Raw genomic sequence first — 9,952 nt, forward strand, 5'->3', positions numbered from 1 at the left:
AACCATAAAAAAAATCCCCAATTCCAAGTGAACTAAAGTTAATGTGAGGCTTGGTGAGATAAAGATAGAATGTTTCTTCTTAGGAGAGATTTCGTTCTCCATAAGAAAGAAAGTTTGTAACTCCTACTTCATTGAGTGGATTTCTTCTTCCATGCCCGTGGTTTTTGCTCTAATTCGTTTAGGGGTTTTCCACGTAAAATCATTGTGTCATTTTCTTCTTCTCAAATGCATTTTAGCTACGTCTTACTCTATCCGATTCCAATCCTTTTTACGACAAGTGGTACAGAACCTGGTTTTGGGTGTTAATATATCTACTTATCATATGATTTGTGGTTGCCACTAAAAGTGGATCCTCCACATCATAAAATAAGTTAGATATCTTTCAACTTAATTGAAAGGCGTGGAGGATTGTCTACAGTTCGTGATAGAAGTAATGACGGTAAAGTACGATATTGAGAAATTCAATGGGACTAATTCCTCGTTGTGGAAGATGAAGATGAAGGCTATCTTGAGAAAAGATAATTGCTTTGCAGCCATCAGTGTGAGGCTGGTAGATGTCACAGATGATAAGTGGAATGAGATAAACGGGAATGTTGTTGCAAATATTCATCTGGCTCTAGCAGATAAAGTGTTGTCAAGCATAGAGGAGAAGAAAACTGCGAAGGAGATTTGGGATCATCTCGAAATGTTGTACGAGGCCAGGTCACTTCAGAACAAGATTTTCCTTAAGAGAAGATTGTATACTCTTCGGATGTCAAAATCTACTCAAATAACAGAGCACATCAACATGTTGAATATGTTATTTTCTCAACTCATATCATTGGGTTGTAAAATATGTCAAATGAACGTGTTGAACTTCTACTTCAAAGTCTTGATCAACTTGTCATCGACCTGACAAATAGTATTCTCACCAACTATCTAAACTTTGAAGATATTGCAGCTGCTATCTTAGAAAAGGAAAATCGACGCAAGAACAAAGTAGATAAGTTGGCGAGTTCACAACAAGCAGAGGCTATGGTGGTGACAAGAGGTAGATCAATGGAATATGGCTCAGGTGTGAGCCAAAATCAAGGAAGGGCAAAATCAAGAAGTAAGAAGAACATGAAGTGCTACCACTATGGCAAGAAGGGTCATCTGAAGCAGTATTGTTGGAGTTAAATAAGAAAGATTTCAATCCTCAGGGAAACGTAGCAAGCACCTCAAATGAAGGTGATGTCTTGTGTTGTGAAGCAGCGACAACTGTTGAAGGTATAAAGAGTTTAACTGACGTGTGGTTCATCGACTCAAGAGCCACTTATCACATGATCTCTTGACGAGAATGGTTCGATCATTATAAACCTATCTCTGGAGGATCTGTGTTCAGCTATGATGATCATGCCTTGAAGATTGTCGGTATTGGAACTATCAAGTTGAAGTTCCATGACAATACAGTTCGCACAATTCAACAAGTGCGACATGTAGAAGGCCTGACAAGGAACTTGCTCTTGGTAGGTCAACTAGATGACCTTGATTGCAAGGTGATCGTGGAGAAAGCTATCATGAAGGTGATGTGAGGTGCGCTTACACTTATGAAGGGAAAAGGGTGGCTACAAACTTGTACATGTTGGAGGGAAAGACTTTGCAAGAAGGAGAAGCATCAGTTGCCACAAAAAGTCCAAGTGAAAAGCTATCGATGATCTGGCATCAGAAACATGGACACATGTCCGAACAAGGAATGAAAGTTCTTGCAGAGGAGAATCTATTCCCAAGGCTCACCAAGGTATCTCTACCCTTTTGTGAGCATTGTGTTACAAGTAAGCAGCACAGGTTAAAGTTCAACACATCAAATTCTAGAAGTAAAGAGATTCTAGAATTGGTTCACTCTGATGTATGGCAAGTACTGATTACATCTCTAGGAGGAGTAGGGTACTTCGTGTCCTTTATAGATGACTACTCCGTAAGATATTTGGTGTATCCTATCAAGAGGAAGGCAGATATGTGTTCAGTCTTCAAAGTGTTCAAGCCACAAGTAGAACTTCAATCTGGCAAGAAGATGAAGTGTTTGCGGACAGATAATGGAGGGGAATATACAAGCAATGAGTTTGCGGATTTCTGCAATCAGGAAGGCATCCAGAGGCAGTTCATTACGGCTTACACTCCTCAGCAAAATGGAGTAGCAGAGGATGAATAGAACATTGTTGGAGAGAACAAGAGCAATGTTAGCAGCTGCAGGCTTAGACAAAGCTTTCTGAGTAGAAGCAGTTAATACCGCCTGTTATGTAGTGAATCGTGCTTCATCAACCGCAATTGAGTTGAAGACACCGATGCAGATATGGACAGGCAAGCCAGCTAATTATTCAAAGATGTCTTTTAGTTATGTATCTATTCCCTCCAGCTTTAGTAATTTAATCATGAACTACATTTATCTCTTATAGCCCTTTTATGGAGGATTAAATTTCTATCGAAAAGAGGACAACATAAGACTAAAGGCCACCGTATTTTCATCAACTAAATTATTTTTGTTAAAGATAACAAATTGATTTGGCCAATTAAGGAGTTAGCATATTTATTCAATATTGAAAGGGTTGAATATTGTATTTGCAATTTGTTAAATAATATTTCCCAAGTATGCTCAAGAAGTCTCTAGAAACTACTGGGTTAAGTAAGCTTGCTCAAGAAACTTCATTGGAAAATTGAAGAAATTATAAGCTACTAGAGTGCAATATGTGGCAAAATTATGGCCACTAGATCTTCATGTACCCAAGGTTAATATGTGGCATAATTATAACCATAGAATTTTGTTAGATGAGCAAGTACGGATGGGCTATAAATAGGAGGGCACCCATGCTTGGCAAACCATCCCAAAAAAATCCCCAATTCCAAGTGAACTAAAGTGAATGTGAGGTTTGGTGAGATAAAGATAGAATGTTTCTTCTTATGAGAGATTTTGTTCTCCATAAGAAAGAAAGTTTGTAACTCCTAATTGAGTGGATTTTTTCTTCCTTGCCAGTGGTTTTTGCCCTAATTTGTTTAGGGGTTTTCCACGTAAAATCATTGTGTCATTTTCTTCTTTCTTTTTACTTCTTCTCAAATCCATTTTAGCTGCGTCTTACTCTATCCGATTCCAATCTTTTTTATAACATATGTGATTAAACCAAAGGAAAGGAAGACTTTAGATGTTAAAGTTCCCCTTAAGTACCCTAGACATAGGACCTTATCCCATGGTTGCGATTGATTTATCAAACTAAGACTTTTTATTAATAGAAATCTTAATAAGGGGCTTAGAACTTGGAGATCTCTTGAACATAACTAGGTTAAGACGCATAATCGTTCGATAACATGGAGGGACGTCTAGCGCCTATTGGTATTCCTGTGCTATTTTCGATTAATTTGAAGTAAAAGGATTAGATTTTCGTTCTTAAGTGTTTCTAAATCAAGAAATTATATATTATTTTACAAGGGAATAATCAAAATAAACTTTGGAGCTTCCGGGAACTAAACAAAATTTCCCGTAATCACAAAACATGAAGATTCTAGGAATAATAAAAGAAATGGAGGTGCAGGGAATCGAACCCTGTACCTCTCGCATGCAAAGCGAGCGCTCTACCATATGAGCTACACCCCCTAAATTTATTAATAAAAATTTCAAGTTGTAATGGATTATATAATTGTGTACAAAGCATTCCATTTTTTCTTTTTCTTCTTTTAATTTCATTCTTAGAGTTCGTAAATAAATATACATTTTATTTAGGAAATCAATACAATCAAACAAGTAACCAAGATCTAACTGGACTAAAATAACCAACAAAGTTCGGAAACCAAATACCAATCAGCCACTAAGCCATTTTCCATAGCCATTCTTACAATATCATGGGCCACCAAATTGGTCTCTCTCTAGATGTGCCTCAACCATGCAATCTGCCATCCCACAACAAAGCTTCTAATCTGGTCAACAACATATTCTACATCTTCCCTTCAACGATTCGGATTGCATGAAGCGAATGAGCTTCAATATGAATAGGTAATGTCCGCCATCGCAGCTTTGTCTGTATTCCTCTTCCAAGAATTATCTTGTGTTAGATAATGTTATTTGAATGATAATTAGATTCGAATCAAATATTTTTTGAATTAGATTTCTCATTCCTAGGATAGGAATTATAGTAATTATAGTGGCATAAATAGGTTATTAGGTTTGTATGAAATAATTCAATTCAATGAATTCTAATTGTTATTTTCTCGATTTTCTCTCCTCCCCTAAAATTAACATCGTATAAGAACATTTATTCTTGTAATTTGTTTGTTTTGTTAAAATCATTGGTTTATTTGATGCATTAATCGTTGGTTTAGCAGTGGAAATTTACGTATTCAAGACCTTAGGTTTTTCAGTGGAAATTTACGTGTTTGAGGTCTCTGAATTTTGATTTTGAACTGATATTCTTATTATTTAACAATGTTGTAGATGTTGTTTGAGACCGTCATATTACAATGTTGAATCTCATTGGATTTGCAACTACTGATTGGATATTCGTAGATCAATCTTTTGTTCAATTTGCAATATTAGTATTGTGGCGGGGTGGATTTGCTTGGTTTTTGCATGGAATTTGCATGGTAATAATTCGTGATTTGCAATATGGTTGACAATTTTATAGGAAAAGATTGAATTGTAGTAGTTTCTTGGATTGTGGTTTTATAGTTTTCGTGGCTTGTGATTCTATAGTTTTCGTGGCTTTTGAGAAAATCAATTGTTTCCAAATTGAACATAGTTGATTTGTGATTTGGATTGTGAGTTGTTTTGGTGAGTTTGCAGTGGTGTGGACGACAATATGGAGGAATAGGAAGAGGGAGGTACAATTGTTTGCAATATTCTCTGGATCTTGATGGATTATATTTGATGGCGATGAAGAGAAATTAAGTTTGTGTTTTTCTAAAAATTACGGTTTGCTTGAAAATCACGATTTCAGTTTATTGGAACGTGAGAACTCCTCTGCAGCCTTTGAAACATGTTGTTCTTAAAGGGGAGCTAAAGGAGGCGAGGGCCGAGAACGAGGTCCTCAAGTCCAAGTTGGAGGCTGAGTGCAAGAGTGCCGAAAAGAAGGCGGAGCACCAGTAGGAGCTACTGAGGTTCACACATGCCGTACGTCAAAAGGGTTGGAGAAGGAGAAGTTCGAGCTGATGAGGCGCAATGATCATCTCATTCATGATGTCAAGACTCACTGGTATGAAGTGAAAGACTTGAAGGCTGAAGTGGAGCTACACAAGGCAAAACTCAGTAATGGTGTGCTTCTTGAAGAAGTCTTCCGAGCCAACCCTGACTTTGATGGATTCACGAAAGACTTCAGCGACACCAACTTTAAGTTCCTAGTGAAGGGAATCATGGAGGCTGCCCCTAATCTCGACCTCGAACCTATCAAGCGAAGGTACGTTGAGAAGTGGGCTTCTGGTCCGACCATAACTCCTGGCTCCCTAGAGTTTTGTAGACAGGTACGTGAGGAACCTCAACTCCAAGGTCGAGGACGATGATGATGAGGAAGAGGACCTAACCTAGGAAAACAATGTTGTTCGCACCACGCAGGGTGAGGATGGGGTGATTCCTTCTACTCCTGCTGCTCCATTGTCTAATGAGGCTAGCCTTGGTGACTCACAAGAGCAGGAATTTCTAGCTTCTCAACGGCTCCCAACTCTTTCTTCTGCTTTCGTTGCTTTCTCTTACTTTTTTGGTGTAAAAATTTTAGAAACTCAAAGGCATATAAACCTTGGTCCTTTCTTTTGAAATGAATGAAAAAGACTTTCTTCAATTTGTCCAATTTTATCTTAGCTTTCCTTTGTGCGGCACCTCGTGCCTTGTACTTTATTGTAAAATAGTTTTAAGTTTTAAACTAAAAACTTTTCACATCGCACCTCGAGATCTTTAGCATGTACCCTCCATTTGATTTCATATCGAACTCGTTAAAAAATAGTACACTTTCATTACAATTATATCGAGAATATTTACACAAGTCCAACAATTTGAACTATTTTACAATTCAGGAATAATAACGTTTTAAGTGCTCTGCATTCCACTGATGTGGGAGTAGGTTCCCTTCCTGGTCGGCCAGCATGTATATGCTGGCGCGCACGATGGCTTTGACTTCAAATGACCCTTCCCAGGTTAGTTCCAGAGCATCAACATGCTTCTGAACATTCTGTAAGACCAGATGTCTAACTTGGAAACTCCTAGGTCGGACTTGTGCATTGTAGTGTCTTGTCATCTGATTCTGGTATTCCGTCAACCGTAGTTGCGACATTTCCCTTTTTCATCCAAAAGGTCCATGTTGAGGAGCAGCTCTTCCTCATTCCTGACTTGATCGTAATAGTCAATCCTCTCTACTGGCATTTCGATCTCGACTGGCACCACGCCTCGGAATCGAAAGCCAAGGAGAAGAGGGTTTCTTTAGTTGACTCTCGTGGAGTTGTTGATAAAACCAATTGACTTCGAGAAGCTCCTCGGCTCATCTTCCTTTCCTTGCGTCCAATCTTAGTTTGAGGATTTTGTTGACTGTTTCAACTTGTTCGTTTGCTTAAGGGTGGGCAAGGGACGAATTCAGATGGACAAAATTCTTTGAACTTTACATTATCGAACTGCTTGTCTTTGTCAGTCACAATGACGTTTGGAATACCAAAGTGGCACCGGATGTAAGAGTGACGAACTAATTTAAAAGCAAAAAGAAATATGGTCTTAAGTAGTGATTCGAATGAAGAAAACTTGAGAAAGAAGACAAAACAGGATGAGAATGTACCATCTAAGAGTAACGCACAAATCCAGAGGAAAAACAAGTGGTCTTAGGAAAGATCTTATAGTTTTTTCCTGCTTATTCTCATATGGGTTGTATTTGTATTTCTATTTTTAGATTTTCCACGATATTTATTAGCTAAACCCATGGTATCAATATCTGGGTATTTCATAAGAAAATCATGTCTATTTGGGCTGCAACAGGAAGTCGATGCTAAAGCATCAGGTGGTAGAAGTGAAGTGAAATAAAAATTGACTTTATTTGTTCCTTAATTGTGTTGTGTATTTGTATTTCGCATATTATTCCCACGTGTTTCTTTTAATCATCTTTGTCTAAGTTAATAGCCTTCTTATTATATTTCCTTTTGAACTTTGTTTAAACGATTTATCTTATGATTGGTATTGGTTATTATACTCTTGGATGGTAATTTAGAGTGTCTACAGTAACAATTCCTATAGATATACGACCTTGTTCACTTGATACCACATTCTTTTAATATACACTTGCACATGTTTTAGCGTGAGACTTTACACTTTAAATTTTTACATGAGGAGCTAGAGCATAGATAGACTTTATATACTAATTAAAGTGCAAGTTATAATACTACAAAGATTTTTCTCTCTCTAACATATATTTTCAACTTACTAACAATCATGTTTGGTTTTTTGTTTTCTAAAACTAGAAAACAAAAAACAATTATGGAACATATATGTTTTCTTTTTTAAAAATAGAAAGTAGAAAAAACAAAAACCAAAAATAGAAAACATTATTAAACAGCACCTAAATTTTAAAAAAAATTATTTTAATCTGTTAAATTTTAATAACGTATAAATTTTGTCCTATTATCATATTTAACGTTTTATGGTAAAAAATTATTTTTTTTTTGTCTATCAAATTTGGGCAACAGGTCAATTTCATCCCTAGGTTTCAAAATCATACACTTTTGCACCCACGGTTTAGAAAATACTTGAATTTACTCTTTGAGGTTAGGTCTTCTTTTAGCCAAATGTTGAGTATTTAATAACAAAAAATAGCTAGTGTCGCACTGTTAAAACTAAAGAAAATAACCCAAAAAAAGGAAAAAAAAAAATACAACATTCTTCTCTCCGTCTCCATTACCCTTGCGCTAGAGGTAGCGTTGTTGCCGTTCGACGTATTGGGATAATGGAGCCAAAACAAGAAACTCATGTCCTATAAAGAAAAGGATTTTCTAATACTACTACATGGATATTGTTTTCTTATAAGGATTATAATATAATTTTCCTATAAGGATTAGGATATTTTGCCTCTTATACAGAGCCCTTTTGTTTACGTTTTGTTTATTTGTTGTTGCACATTAAAGAGACCGCTGAACGTGTAGGTGTACAAATTTTCAGAGAGCAGTGACAATGGTATTTGGTAGAGTTTAAGAGATGAGATCGCGACGTGTAGAGCATCATTGGCAACTTATTCCCGTGAGTATTTTGTGAGGTTTTTATTCTAGTTTCCTAGGATTTTACTGTTGTGGTTCCTAAAAATTATTGACTTTTGTCGAGCCCTCTAGATTTAAGAGATTACTGTATTTGTCCATTATATTATCCCAAAATCACAGTACCGTTGTCGTGGAAAACTGTACGTAACCCATACTTAATTAGGGTAAACCACATTTACTACGCTTTCCCTATATTTCTCTTATCGTGTGATTAACTTATTTTTCATTGAAAATTTGTAGAAGAGAATAATATTCTTGGTGAGTAATTTTCCTCACTCGATGCCACCTACCATTGCTCCCATGCTTTTTCCTCTATTCCATAATGAACCAGGAACCTTCCATATTAATTCCAGATTTGAAACGAACATGGAAAAGTCCCTCCTTTATTTAGATTTGGAACGAACAAGAAAAGTTCATTCCATATGAATTGATGGAGAGAGAGGGTCGAGGTGGGGGCGGCAGTAGGGGTATTGGACGTCGGTGACAGCTAGTCTAGAGTATGGATTACGACTATGGATTACGTAGGAGCATTATTGACTTAAAAACAAAAGAAATGATAAGGTGATTATAATTTCAAATTGGAAAAAGGGTTTTTTTTTTAGAAGTACGATTGAAAAAAAAAAGTTTAAGCCCATGCAAAATGAAATACGCAAAAAAAATTTTTTAATTCAACAACTTATGAGGTGGATATTTTAACTTGTGACCTTTTGAGAAAAAAATATGTCTGACTAATATGTCAACGAATGATATGACAAAAAGCCATTACAGTTTTTGAAATAAACTTAGCAAAATTTCTTTAAAATCCACTGAGAGGATAGAAATTTTAGAAGATCATATTTGCTGTAAAAGAGGTAACAAAATCCTCCCCTATATACAGCTTTTGAAGAAAATAATTGTGTTGGGGTAACTCCCACTTCAAGTGCAGCCAATAGAGTCACACCTCTTCCAAAGGGCTAGGCAAGTTGATTTCTCTATTCTTGATTAGTTTATATACTGATTTAAGAATCGGAGTGCATGTCAGCACCTCATTGGTATTAGCTCACCCTTTCTTTGTGCAGATCATCTTCGATAAAGTCGTACCAGTCAAGATTCCGTCTTTCCCCTATTCACAACCTACCGTGTCAAAATTAGACCACTCAATTCTATTGACCTCACCATTTTACGCATTAACAAATTGGTTTCTTCATTTACTAATGGAACCACTCTTCGAAGAAAGGTTGTTAATATCTATAGATTTCTAATCGCCATTAATAGTGAATAGTTTTTTAGAATATCAAGTAATGATCTATTCTATTTCCTCTCCGTCAGTTTCCCACATTCCATTCTCATCTTGAGTCACCTTTAAATAGTTTGTCCACCTGTACTGTGGAGCTCGTTTGTGAAACCAACTAGAATTTATGCCGCCCCATTTTAGCCAATCAACTCAGTGCATACTATTTCTAATAAATCTCTTCCTCTCCCATAAGGGTCTCCAGATGTTTATTTTCTTATATTGATGTTGAATTTGGTCGAGCTAGGTAGATCGTCTTGCCTCGAATTGGAGGGAGCTAAGAAGGAGCTAGCTACACAAGAAGTAACATGCATAGAGGGAACAAACACCTTGAAGTTCAAGTCTGGTTTAAGTTACAGTAGGTCATGGTTCAAAATGCTTTAAACGATGAGCTAAGCTAATGTTGGTCATTCTATTCTTGGAGTTAATAAATATTAAGAAATATGATTCCTCGAGAGAATG

General features: G+C 36.5%; 1 non-coding gene across 1 annotated transcript; it reads right to left on the reverse strand.

The window, feature by feature from the left end:
• Nucleotides 1-3,531: 3,531 nt before the first annotated feature.
• On the reverse strand, nucleotides 3,532-3,604 carry TRNAA-UGC (transfer RNA alanine (anticodon UGC)). Its single transcript has one exon. It is a non-coding gene; the product is annotated as a tRNA-Ala (tRNA).
• Between the last annotated feature and the right edge of the window lie 6,348 nt (nucleotides 3,605-9,952).

Source organism: Momordica charantia (genome assembly GCF_013281855.1).
Source record: "Momordica charantia cultivar OHB3-1 chromosome 9 unlocalized genomic scaffold, Mcharantia_2.0 BLBB01000009.1, whole genome shotgun sequence".
Taxonomy (NCBI): Eukaryota; Viridiplantae; Streptophyta; class Magnoliopsida; order Cucurbitales; family Cucurbitaceae; genus Momordica; species Momordica charantia.